This window comes from Akebia trifoliata, chromosome 5 (genome assembly GCF_017979445.1).
Source record: "Akebia trifoliata isolate Shusen 1 chromosome 5, ASM1797944v1, whole genome shotgun sequence".
Classification (NCBI taxonomy): domain Eukaryota; kingdom Viridiplantae; phylum Streptophyta; class Magnoliopsida; order Ranunculales; family Lardizabalaceae; genus Akebia; species Akebia trifoliata.
This window is the reverse complement of record NC_141379.1, coordinates 13,782,535-13,797,382: the sequence shown is the minus strand read 5'-3', so window position 1 is coordinate 13,797,382 and position 14,848 is coordinate 13,782,535.

Genomic DNA, 14,848 nt, shown 5'->3' with positions numbered 1-14,848 from the left:
ATAAAGGATTCAAGATAAAATTATCTTATTAAATGATTTTCATACTCAAGTTAAATTAGAGAAGTTTCTCCTTGATTGGAGGGATTGCAATTGTAAATATTCAGTAGTATTGACCAATGAGAGATGTTTGAAGATATCATTACCAAGGAGGGGTATGCAAGGTCCTTGGGGGAAATGAGAAGTGATAGAGCTCTAGTTCCAAACAGTTTGTCCATATTGCTTTTAAAAAGGCATGTTGGAAAATCAACAAAATCAACTTCACAGCCATAGTGGAGGCAGCTTCAGGAAGTTGGTTGCTCTTTTTTCTTTGCTATGCAGGCAAGCGTTATAGGTTAGCTGAGGTGAAGGCGGGTTCAATGAGTTTTGAACCCAGGTTGTGGTATAAACAATCCACAAGCCTTAACAACTTAGCTAAGTTGGTACTTTTAGGAAACATGTTACTTGGATCATGGTTCAAAGAAACATTCATTTATTCCAAATATAAGAGTTGAACCCCTCAAAGATTTTAGGCTCAATAGCTTGGTGGGAAAAAAATTCTAGCTGAGCTGTTAGCTAATAAATTTAGGTTCATTAGCTGCGTGATTTAATTGAAAAGTTCGTAAAAGTCAATACTCAATACTTATTTAAAAAATCGTGGTTAAATTGGTAAAGGAGAAATCATGATTTAATCCTGATTTTTTCAATAAGTTGTAGAATTTGGTCACTACGCTCCTACACATCTAAGATCATATCGAATCTCATGGTCAAGAGGTTTGAAAGGAGTTTATGTGGTCTTCAAAATACGCCTTTCCTTGTAAGAGTAGTAAATCAAGAGTAACCTAATCAAGTTTCCTATCTACTACTTATCCATTATAGCAAGTGTAGCCAAAAGAGTGGAAGTATTAAATTTTGATGTCTATTTTGGTCACATCCCAGAAATGGAAATATTTTGACCAATATTAAAATCATTACAATTTGCAAGAAAATGGTCGAAATTGTCAAGGAAAGTTTTCATTGTAAGGGTAGGAAGTGATAAATAAATAAAAAATGATAACGTATTCATGGGCATCAAACTACAATAAACAGTCATACAAATTGTGAAAATGAAAATCATTAGTGTTTTGCTACACGTTATCATAAGTTTCTAAGAGCTGAATCTAGTATTGTTGAAGTATAACTCAAAAACAATTAGGCCCGATTCAAGTATGTGTGTGATTTTGGGTCGGTCAAGGTAATTTGGATTGGACTTGTAACTTATGTAAGTGGCCTACTTATGTAGTGCTTCTAAAAGGGGTTTTGATTTTCTTTTGGAAAGAACTCTAACTTCAAGTCTAAGTCTTTTCTAGAGATGAGAGTAGAGAAAGAAAGAAACCCAAGAAATGAGAGGTTGAGAGGTTTGAGAAGATTGAGATCTAGAAGAAGGTGAAGCTAAGGTAACTCCCTGTATCGATTTGTCCCGTTTTCTTCATAGTGAAATCGAGCTCCAACACTCATATCGCTGTGGACGTAACCTTCGGGTGAACCACGTAAGATCTCGTGTTGTGGGTATTGTATTCTTACTATTTTCTTTGTGTGGTTGTTTATCTTATTTGCATTTGCTACTATTAGTTGGGTTATCCTTCATTGCCATTATCAAAATAAGGTCTTAGAAGGTGTGGTATACAAGGTATTTGGTGAAATACCCAATAGGTGTTTAATTAAATTACTAAGTGAGCTTCACAAAAGCGTTCACATACACAAGTGGTATTAGAGCCTACGTTTATCTAGGGGGTTTGCAATGGCAGAGAAGGGTAAAATGATGATCAGAAGTTCCGATGGGATGAAGTTTGAGGTGAAGCCATTTGATGGAAAATTAAGCTTTATATTGTGGCAAAGGAAGATGAATATTCTTATCTAACAAGGGCTTCATAATTGCATTCGAGACATTGAAACGAAGTCGGAGAGCATGTCCAATGAGACATGGGAGGAGTTGGATTTGAAGGCTATTAGTTCCATTAAATTGCATGTTTCTGATGAAGTCATGTACAATGTCATAGAAGAAGAGACCGCAAAAGGAACATGGGATAAACTTGAGAAACTTTGCATGGGAAAGTCTTTGTCCAACAAATTATTCCTTAAGGACCAACTCTATGACCTAAGGATGGAGGAAGGATAAGATATCATGGAGTACTTAAACACGTTCAATTGGTGTTTTAGTGATTTGTTGAAGGTAGAAGTGAAGTTTGAAGAAGAAGACAAAGCATTGCTTTTGTTGAGATCACTTCCTAATTCTATCAAACACTTTCGGACTACACTTATATTTGGTAAGGAGACTCTCAAGTTTGAGGAGCTGGTTCAAGACTTTATCTCTCATGTGACCATGAAGTGAGAATGATGCTTAAGGGAAGTACTCATTGCAAAGGGTTCAAATGAGCGAGGTCGAGCAAAGAAGAAATGCAAATCCGAATGGAAGAATTCTAAACCCAAATCTAGAAGTAAAAAAAAAGTGGAGTGTTATTATCGCGGGAAGAAGGAACATTACAAAAGAGATTGTAGAAAGTACAAAGTGAAGGTAAAAGAAAGAAAGAAAATCGAGTCAAGCTCCACGGTAAGCACAACATCGGAAAACGATGGAGAGCTCTTAGCGGCATCTTCGGGTAATCTCACATCCAACTCTTGGATTTTAGATTCTGGGTGTACTTTTCATATGTGTTCCAATCATGATTAGTTTGACTCCCATGAACCTCATGACGGTGGAGGTGTTCTAATGGGTAACGATGTGTCATGCCAAGTCATTGGAACGGGTAACGTGAAGATAAGAATGTATGATGGGGTTGTTAGAATCTTAAGTAATGTGAGGCATGTGTCGGCACTCAAGAAGAATTTGATATCCTTGGGCACACTTGACTCAAATAGGTGTTATTTCTCGGCAAATGATAGAGCACTCAAGGTGTCAAGGGAGCCATGGTGATAATAAGAGGTGTAAAACTTACAAACAACCTCTGCGAGCTTTCAGGGAACATAATTCTAGGTGGAGTTGCAATACCCATGGAGGAAAATTCGAGAAAGGATGAAACCCAACTTTGGCCTTTAAGGCTTGGCCATATGAGTGAAAGAGCAACGCAAAAATTACACCGACGACAATTGTTGAAGAGTGTTGGAGCATGCAAGTTAGAATTTTGCAAGTTTTATGTGATGGGAAAGCAAAGTAAAGTGTTGTTCAAGGTTGCAAACAAATAGATCAAGAGTAAAGGATTGTTAGACTACATTCATTCCGATGTGAGGGGGCCCGCACCTACTAAATCAAAAGGTGGAGCTCTCTACTTTGTCATTTTCATAGATGATTTCAAGAAAAGTTTGGGTCTATTTCATGAAGGAGAAATCTGATGTCTTTACTAAGTTTGTGGAATGGAAGACTAAGGTAGAAAATCAAATGAGGAGAAAAATCAAATACTTGAGAAGCGACAATGAGGTTGAGTACAAAGATGGCAAGTTCTTGAAGTTTTGCAAAGAAGAAAACATCACAAGGCCTTTCACCGTGAAGAAAAATCCTCAACAAAATGACGCGAACGAGAAGATGAATAGAATTCTCATGGGAAGGGAGAGATGCATGAGGCTACATGCGGAGTTGCCCGAACCATTTTAGGTAGAATCAGTTAATCATGTTTGCTATTTGGTTAATCGGTCACCATCTAAGCTACTTGAATTTAAGTGTGTCGAAAAGATGTGGACAAGAAAATAAGTGGATTACTCTATATTGAAGGTGTTTGGATGCAAGGCATATGTTCTCATTCTTAGTGATGAGAGAAACAAGTTGCAATCAAAATCACTCGAGTGCATCTTCCTCGGATTTGAGAAGGGAATGAACGGATTCAAGCTTTAAGATTCAGTAAACAAGATGAAAATCCGTAGTAAAGATGTGGTCTTTGATGAAAGTTCCATGGCAAAGGGAGAATTCAAGAAAGATTATGGTGAGAAATCGGTTGTTGGTGACAAGGTAGTTGTTACTGAAACTCCTATTAGCATGGAGAAGACTACAAAGGAAGAACCTCAAATTCAATTTGAGGAGGGTAACACATCAAGTGGGGGATGAACAACAATAAGAGAGAGTTTATGATAAGCTTCTAGCATAGCACAAGGAAGGCCAAAAAGATCCATCATACCACTTCAAATGTATGGATAGAAAGATGAAGTATATTTTGTACTAGTGGGAAGTGAGGGAGATCTCACTAAACCGATTATAAGCGACAAGTTTGAGCATTGCTAAAACTTGCTCAATCTCATTGCTTGTTGAGATTGGAGGGCACCTACCCACTTGAGGTGCATGGAGATGAGAGGTTTCTCACCAAGGTGGAGGTGTTATAAACACATTGAGGTTCCAACATTGTTGAAATATGGCTAAAAAACAATTAGGCTCGATCCAAGTATGTGTGTTTTTAAGTTGATCTAAGGTAATGTGGGTTGGGCTTTGTAACTTATGTAAGTGGCCTACTTCTATGGTGCTTCTAAAAGGGGTTTTGATTTTTCTTTTGAAAAGAAGTCAACCTTCAAGTCCAAGTCTTTTCTAGAGAAGAGAGTAGAGAAAGAAAAGAAAGGTGAGGTTGAGAGGTTTGGCAAGATTGAGATCTTGAAGAAGGTGAAGCTAAGTGATAGAGGTGACTCCTTGTATTGATTTGCTCCGTTTTCTTCATAGTGAAATCGAACTCCAATGCTCATACCTCAGTGGATGTAACCTTCAAGTGAACCATGTAAGATCTTGTATTGTAGGTATTGTGTTCTTACTCTTTTCTTTGTATGGTTGTTTATCTTCTTTGCATTTGCTACTATTAGTTGGATTATCTTTCATTGTCATTATCAAATAAGGTCTTGGAAGGTATGGCATACAAGGTGTTTGGTAGTATACCCAATAAGTGTTTGATCACATTACTAAGTGAGCTTCACAAAGGTGTTCACATATACAACAAGAACAAACTACATATTTTACGGAAATGAGAATAATGTCAACCTAACAACAAATTATTTAATACCCAAACTACTTCCTTAAATAAACAAACTATTATGTACTATCTTCTCACCTTATTATAATAAATAAAAAAGTTAATTTTCATATTAACATACATATTTTTTTATATTTTAAATATGTATGAATAAGTTATTAATATATTTAACTAATTAGAACATGGACGATGTATGTGCATACTTGTATACAATTTTTGTTAAAAGTTTACTATTCATTGAAATATTTCCACTGAAATCTTGCATTTTTATACTTAAATTGTGATTATTTTGATCGAAATTCACTATTCAATGAAATATTTCACGAAATGAATATTGATTTCCATTGAATGATGTTATTAGAAATGTTCGGCACCCTACTATTTGCCTTACGTTTTGTCCTACATGGGTTAGAAGTTTTGGAATGGACTGATTTTTGGTGAGGATGATCTCTATCGTGAGGAAATCATCCTCACCAAAAATCAACCCATTTTGAAACTTCTAACCCTATCAAAAGTAATTTACAAAAAATGGACGGTCCACAATTCTTCAACTTGTAAACATGGGGTTAGAAGTTTTGGAATGGGCTGATTTTTGGTGAGGAGATCCTCCTCACCAAAAATCAGCCCATTCCAAAACTTCTAACCCATGTAGGACAAAACACGTAGGGCAAATAGTAGGGCGCTGAACATGACCCTATATATATAGGGTTAGGATCTGTGGACAACATTCCATGGCAAAAAGCCTATAAAAATGTTGTATCCTATGTGTTTTGTCTTATATGGGCAAAAAGGTTCGGAATGGGCTGATTTTTTGTGAGGAGGATCTCTATGGTGAGGGGATCATCCTTGCAAAAAATCAGCCCATTCTGAAATTGCTAGCTCCAGTTTACAAGTCAAAGAATTGTGGATCGTTCATTTTAACTGTTAGTTTGTAATCACTTTTCATAGGGTTAGAAGTTTTAGAATCAGCTGATTTTTTTTAAAGATGATCTACTCACCATAGAGATCATCCTCACAAAAAATCAGCCCAATCTGAAACTGTCTTGCCATATAAGACAAAACGTAGTCTACGGATCTTGGCCCAAATATATATATATATAAAGAGAGAGAGAGAGAGAGAGAGAGAGAGAAATTGTGGGTTAAATTTTGTGTTAGATCTTACGGAAATAGAAACATTTCAGTATATTTCACGGAAATATGCAAAAATTTAACACTATGACTAGGAATTTTCTTTAGAGGAAGAAAATGAATTCAAGTACCATCTTGTTGGCTGGAAAATTTTGTGATTTCCTAAAAAGAATGGAGGTTTGCACTTGAGGCAGTCGAGAGAAACACAAAAAGGGTTTTATTGGAGGGTGATAACTTGCAAATATGGCTGTTAGGAACAACGGTGGGAAACTATCTGAAATTCTTGAAGTGCAAAGTTAGCTAAGTGGTAAGACGTGTGAACTATTGTTCCCACGTCCTAGGTTCAAATCCCCTTGAACCCAACTTCATTTTCTAACACTGCTAATCCTATACTTATCAAAAAAAAAAACAAAACTATCCAGCCTTCTTCGTCTTATAAAAAGAGTAGAAGAGAAAAATTGCTTTTTGGAAGATAATTAATGGCATGGAGCCCTTGGTGAAGTTTTTCATCTCCATTTACAAAATTTCTAATGAGAAGCCTATGCTTGCAAAAGATTGTTGAAGGATTGAGGGAGACTATTGTGCTTGGGACTAGATTTTTAAGAGAAATTCCAAGTGTAGACAATAGATGGTTTGGCTAGTCTTTTTATTTTTTATTTTTATAAGTACAAATTTCATAAATATCAAAAAAAAGGGAACAAACAATGACCAGTCAAGGTGACCAAACAAAACAAGAAAATTAGCTATTACACAATCAATCCCAAAGATAAACAAACTCCTCGAAGAACACCCCTTTGAAGTCGGGGTACAATTTAGACCAAAATAATAACAGCCCTAAAACGTCAAAAACAATGTCTCTAATAGAAGAAGAATCCCCCTTGAATATCCACTTATTTCTTTCCAACCAAAGCCTCCAGATCATTGCAAAAGGAAGTAAATTCCAAAGGAATTTCTTTCTCCCTGAAAACAAATTAGACTCCCAACCTTGGAACATTGACAAAGGCGATTTAGGAATGACCCAATACACTTTGAAAAGTTGAAGGAAATGGGACCAAATGAGTAAGAGAATTCACAATGAATCAAGATATGGTCAACTGATTCCCCATTCGAGTAACACATGAAACAACAAGTGGGGGTCACAAAACTTCTCTTGATAAGAAAGTTTAGAATTGGGAATTTGTAATGAGATGTAGCCCAAGTGAAGAAACGAACCTTTGAAGGGCCTTTTGAACCCCAAATTAACTTGAAAGGGAATTGCAATATGTGGTCAGTAGGCATGTCCATACCTGAAGCAAAGGAGGTCATAATATAGTCAAAACCTTTAGTGCGGATCCACTCCCTTGCATCGTCTTCCGTATTCACCCAACTTAGAAGGTTAAGCTGAGTAGTAAGTTCTTGTAGGTCTCACATCTCCTAGTCATTAAATCCCTCTTAAAGCCCAAGTCCCACTCGGATTCAAGAAAGCAACACATGGCATTCCGTTTTTTAATGACAAGTTGTAGAGTCGAGGGAAGTGGTAACAAAGTGCTGAGTCTCCACACCACCAACCCTCCCAAAATTTGACCCTATCGCCCTTACCTACTCTAAACCGCACCCACTTCTTGAAATCCAACTCAACTTTCATTATCCCTTTCCACACACTGCACCCATATGGAGATTTTACCTCTCTACTTTCCCACCCATTCCAACTTTCCCCATACTTGGCCCTAATAGTCTTCCTCCAAAGACTATTGGTTTCCACATTGAATCTCCACAACAACTTTCCTAACAAAGCCCTATTTGAGATTTTAAAACCCAAGATTCCTAAACCCCCATACATCTTAGCGTCACACACCATCCTCCATTTCACCAATTGTGGTTTCCCATCACCATTCTTAGTATGCCAGAGAAAATCCCTAACTAGTTTTTATAATCTTTTCTACACACTTTTTGGGATAGTAAATAGAGAGAGATGATAGACCTGAATGCTTTCCAACGTACTCTTGATTAGAGTGAGTTTCCCGCCCTTCGATAAATATTTTGCTTTCTAAGAACTCAACCTCTTCCCCATACGCTTGATCATGGAATCCCAAATCAACTTACACTTGTACTTTGCTCCTAGAGGCAAACCCATATATAAAGTCGGTAAAGACTCCTTTTGACACCCAAACATAGTCACCCTTCTAGAGACCCCATTCTCGCTCCCAACCCCGAACACTTTGCTTTTTCTAAAATTAATTCTTAATCCTAACACCTCCTCAAAACAACACAACAAACCCCTTAAATACCTAACATGATCATCCAACGCATCCAGAAAAACTAGGGTGTCATCGGCAAATTGGAGGAAAGTCACATTAGAGTCTTCCCCCGCCTACCGAAAAACCCAATAATTCACCAATTATAGTCGCCATTCTCAAAAATTGCCCCAACACTTCCACAACCAACACAAACAATAATGGTGAGAGGGGATCCCCTTGCCTTAATCCTCGTGAACTCCTAAAGAAACTGGTTGGGCTCCTACTCACAAGAATTGAGAAAGAGGCCGACGTCACACATTTCATTACCCAATCAACCCACATCTCTCCAAAGCCCATTCACTGCATCAAATACTACAAAAAAAACCCAATTAACGTGATCATAAGCCTTGTGCATGTCAATTTTGCACACTAGACCTGGCCTTCCAGACCTCTTCGTCAAATCAATGCACTCATTGGCAACTAAGACACCATCAAGAATTTGGCGCCCCTTCACAAAGACCCCTTGCTCAGGATCAATTAGACCTTCTACCATGACCTTCCATCTATTTGCTAACACCTTTGTTATGATCTTATAGGTCGATCCCACAAGGCAGATAGGTTTGAAGTCTGACAAGTCATTTGCTCCAGCCTTCTTGGGGATCAAGGCGATGAAGGAGCTATTGAGGCCATAATTCAAATATTTTCTCTCATGAAGGTCCTTGACAACCAACATCAGATCCTCTTTTATTGTATGCCAAGATATCTTAAAGAAAGTTCATGGTAAAGCCATCAGGACCTAAAGCTTTATCCCCACATAACGAATTCAATGCCCCAAGAACCCCTTCTTCCTCAAAACACCTTTCTAGCCACCCGCTCTAATTGGATGAAATTGAGCCCATCTCTAGAAGCTTGAAAGTGGGACGGACCTCTTGTTCTTCCTCAAATAACTTTTTCTAAGACCCCACAATTCCATCCCTAATCCCCTCCTCGTCCTCCACAAATACCCCATCTCTCATAAGATTTCTAATATAGTTATGGCTCCTGTTAAAATTCACAACCTTGTGAAAAAAAATTATGTTGTTATCACCTTCCTTCAACTACTTTACTCGCGATTTTTGTTTCCAACTTACTTCTTCCATCAAAACTACCTTTTGTAAAGTCCACCCTTAAATTTGTTTTTTCCACTTCTCATCACCTGTAAGCCCCGAATTCTCTTCTTTATGATCCAATCTCCCAATGCTCTCAAGAATGGACATCTTTTTTTCATCAACTCTCCCAAACACCTCCACATGCCATGCTTTTAACCTAACTCGAAGAGCCTTTAGCTTATTTTTAAAAAAAAAATCTCGGGTCCCCGGTGAATTGGAACTCTTTCCACCACCCATCAACCAAATAGCAAAAACCTTCTTGAAGCAACCACATGTACTCGAAACGGAAAGGTCTTAGTCTAGAGAAATTAAAATCAGTCTAGATCACAATAGGAGTTGGATATGAAGAGCCAATGAGATTTCCTGATTAAAATCTTTCTTGCATAAAATTACAAGTGGTGGTTAATCAACCTTTCTTATAAAAGTAGTGAGGAGAGTGTCCATGTTCTCCAAAGTGGATTCTTTTATTTAGACAACAGCTCTTGGAAAAATCCTTATGGATAATCTTTCAATAAGCAACAAGAAAAAAATTATTCCTATCCCATGCTTCAAATGAAAGAGAAAAAGGGAGTATATCCAATAGCTACTCATTCATTGTAGCTTTGGTACAGGTATTTGGAACGACCTATAGAAAAATCCTTGTGCGTTGTCCAAACTTTTCCCACTTTTTTAGGTAGAATTATTGGCTTGGAAGGGGAAAGTGCTTTGGAAGTGAATCATTTTTGCATTTTGATCAACTATTTGGAAGGAGTGGAACAAGATAATATTTGAAGGTAAAGAAAGAGATTTAGTTGTTGTTTAAAGGCCACTAAAACCCTTATAGGTCAATCGTTATTCCATAATGTAATGGTCTTATATTCAAAGGCTTCTTTTTGTGTCGGGTGGTTCATGTGAACCCATGGTTTGTAGAGGTTGGAGGAGTGGTGAGAGAATTTCTCAATTTCCTAACCCCTTTTGATCCACCTTTTCTTAATAAATCTTTTATCTAAAATAAAAAACTCATCCTTTTCTAGATAACTTGGAATATGTTTGAGTAGATTCTCATATTTTATGCTTACTTTGATAATTGATTTAACCTTGTTCATCAGGAGACTAATTAGAAAATATGACCTCAAACAACAAACCATGGAGACATAGATTACATAATGGAGCTCCAAAGTTTATTGAGTTGTTTTTTATTTCTCCCCTCCCATGGGTAAAAGTCTAAACTAATAAAGGGGGGCTATATATTCACAAGAAAACAAAGAGGATTGATTTTAGAGGGAAAATGAGTTAATGACATCCTCTCAAGGGTGTGGTTGTTGGAAAGAAATCTAGAGGAACTTGCGCTCGAATTTCGTAAAACGATTACTTTTGAAGTGGGGAAGGGAACCAACGTAAGGTTTTGGGAGGACCATTGGTGTTGAGCTTCACCCCTTAGATCACATTTTACAAATCTATTCTCAATGTTTCAAAAGAAAGATACTCAAACTAAAAACTTTATGATTCAATCTGGACATCAAATCTCATGGAACCTTGGTTCCAGAAAAGGCTTTCATGATTGGGAGCTTCAAGAGGTGCCTAGTCTAATCAATTGTATTTCTCATATCCATATTGATCCTTCCATGGAGGACAAACGAGACTAGGAAGGTAGTAAGGATAAAGTGTTTTATATAAGCTCTTTCTACAATTTCATCATTTGCAATCTTTCACTTCATTCCTGTCATTGTAATTTTGGGGCCAAAAGTCCTTCCAAGAAAGCATTCTTTATTTGGTAGGCAGCCATGGAAAAGAATTATTACAATAGATCAGGTTATTTATTATTTTCTTTGTAAGCTTGATGGAGAATCGGGCTTATCCATTATTTTCTTATCAATTGCTTTTTTGCTAGAGAGATTTGGGTTCTTTTTGTTTCATTATTCAAAGTTTCTTGTCTTTTCCTCATTCAATTTTAGCCATTTTTAAGAGTTGGGATCATAAAGGATTCCCGCATGAGAAAAGAATCCTTAACCCCCATTTGTTGTTTGTTGGAAAATTTGGTTGGAGAAAAATACGAAGGTATTTAAAGGAAAGAAGCACTCCTTCAAGAGGTTATTCTTTCAATCATCGGGCTCTTGTGTAAGTGATATCTTCCTTGTTCAGATTGATTATTTTTTGTTTGGTATCGCTTTGTTTCTGTTAAATAATTTTGTTATTATTAGGTGTCTTATTTAGTATGTCATTTTTAGTCTTTTTCTCATCACAAACCTTGTAATGCTTTAAAGCTTGATTAGGACTAATTAATCAATATAATTTTTAATCCCTAAATTTGAACTTGGTATCAAAGCCAAGCTCTCTCGACCTCCATCACCATCCACTTCTTCGTCTGCTACAAATTTTATTACCTTCATCTTCCTTAAATCACCTCCACACCTCTCGCCTTCAATATCTATCACCCCTACGGGGGTTCTTTTTACTATATACCCTAATCGCATCATGTGATAGGTGCTTGAGATCTGTTTAGAGCCTACGATCAGGCTGTTCTATCAAAAATACTGTTGTTTGGGGTTGACGATAACAGCAACATGATGGTTTGCTGCAGATTAAGCCTACAGTTGCTGTTGTTAGACTGGTTTTTGAAGCCTATGATTACAGCAAATCGTTGTTATGACTTTTGCGACACAACAAACACCTTTACAGTGCCTTACAACTACAGCAGATTGCTATTTTGCTGTCTGCGACAACTTGTGCCAATAACAGAAGATTGGTTTGGACCTGCGATCACTGCAGAGGGCAATTTGACACCTTGCGATCATAGCAGAACCCTGTTTTGAGGCTTACGATTACTACAGAGGTGCAGTTAAAGACTTGCGACAATAACAGAAGGCTAGTTTGAGACCTACGATCACTGCAAAGGTGTAGTTAGAGGTCTATGATCATTGCTTGAAATTTGCAATCAACACAGGGTGTTATTTGGATCAGTTTAAAGGGTTGTGATCAACACAGGGTGTTATTTGGATCTGATTAGAAGGCGGCGATTAGCACAAAGGCTGTTTGAAGCCTATACTCACAGCAAGGGTGTTGTTGAGAACTTTCCACTTGTTTTTTTTTAACTCCCTTCAAACCGAAGTACATAGACATTATTTTTTTTTTAATGGCCTCTGAGACATCTTCTTCCTTGATCACCGGTAATAGTAATGGCTTGAGTGGTCTTCCTTCTCACTCAACCGACTTTCCAGGAATTCAAATTACCACTGTGAAATTCGATGGCCTTAATTATCTTCTTTGGACACGATCGGTTGAAATGTTCATAGGTGGAAAAGGAAAAATCGATTACCTCATGGGAGCTAACAAACAACCTGAACAGACTGACACTTCTTATTCCCACTGGTTTGCTAATGATTCTATGATCTGTTCTTAGCTGGTTACATCTATGCAACCACACATTGCGGTTGGGTTTATGTTTTCCTCGACAGGAAAACAGATATGGGACTTCGCAAAGAGTATTTACTCGCAACATCAAAACAACATCTGGATCTTTAACTTAAAGCATGAGATTTCCGTCTTTCGCAAGGTGATTCTTCAGTTACCACCTATATATCACAGCTACGTGCTCGATGGGAAGAGTTGACCTTCTATTCCTCGTCCTACGCTTGGAAGGATCCTCTTGATGAGACATTATATGCGTCGATTCTGGATAAGAATCAAGTTTTTCAGTTTCTAACAGGTCTACGAGAGGAGTTTGAGTATGCGAGAGTTCATTTATTGGGTATGGATCCCTTTCCGTCCCTACAGATTGCGTATTCTTATGTTTTGGCTGATGAAAGTCATTGCGCAGCTGCTCTACCTCATTCTTCAGGAGACCACTCTGCTATGCTTGCTCGTCTACCTTCTCCACAACCTCCTAGTGGGTCTCGGCCGACTCGTCAACGACATAAGTGTGACCATAGTAGGAAGTTGGGTCACGTGAAGGCTCGTTGTTATGCACTTCATGGTCGTCCTAATCAACAACGTCAACAATCACAACGATCTTCAGCTCATGTAGTCTTTCAACCGACTATTGATTCAGCACCTCCTTCAGTTACTACATCCTCCTCGGACTGGATAACTCTATCCTAGGCTGAGCTTGATAAGTTCATGAAATTCTTCAGTCAGATGGAGAATTCATTTCAGCTAGTCTCTACTTTCGCTCACTCAGGTACTTTTGCGTCTACAAACAGTGTTTCCACCACTTCTTCACCATGGATCATTGATTCTGGTGCTTCCGATAATATGACCGGTACGTCCTCCCTATTCAAAACCTATAGTATTTATTCTGGTCAACGCAAGGTTCGCCTGGCTGATGGTTCTTTGTCTTTTATAGCTGGTCAAGGTCATTTTCCTGTTACATCTTCTTTATCTTTAACCAACACACTGCATGTTCCTCAACTCACTACTAATCTTATATCTGTTAGTAGTATTACAAAAAATTTGAATTGCAATGTAATTTTTTATCCCTCTCATTATGTCTTTCAATATCTGGAGTCGAAGAGGACGATTGGCACTGGACGGAAATGAATGGACTGTATCTCTTGGACGTGCCCAGTTTACCTAGCACCCATTCTTCTTCCCTAATTAGTAGTGGTAGTCAGTCTAATAAGGCCTTGTAATGAGTTGGCACTTATGATTAGGCCACATTTCTTTTGGATATTTGAAACACATGTTCCCTGCTTTATTAATAATAACAATTTGCTTGATTTTTCTTGTGAAACTTGTCAATTAACTAAACATGTGCGTTCCTCTTATCCTATTAGTATGAATACTACTGCACCTGTTATGTTTGACCAAATCCATTCTGATGTGTGGTGACCTTCCCCTGTCACATCAACTCTTGGTTTTTGATATTTTGTCTTATTCATCGATGATCACAGTGTACCACTTGGATCTATCTTATGAAAAACAAAAGTGAAGTTTTTGAAATTTTTAAGCAATTTCTTACTATGATTCATACCCAGTTTGGTCGTACCGTCAAGACCTTCAGTTCTGATCATGGTACGGAGTGCACTTACAGTGAGGTCTTGAAACTTTGTTAGAGTCTGGCATTGGGCATCAAATGTCCAATGTTAAGACCCCTCAGCAGAATGGTCGATCAGAAAGAAAAAATCGTCATATTCTAGAGTTAACCCGTGCCTTTTTTATTGGCATGAATGTGCCCCGATCTTATTGGGCCAACGCAGTGCTTACTGCTATCTATCTTATTAATCGGACCCCTTCTTGGGTTCTTCAGTTTGCCACGCCCATTTCTCGAATTTATCCGGGTAGTTCTATGTTTCCACTTCCTCCGCGTGTGTTTAGATGCGTCTACTTTGTTCAAATTCTTGACCAAGCTCGTACTAAACTTGACCCTAAGGCCATAAAATGTATCTTTTTAGGTTATTCATCTACTAAAAAAGAATACCATTGT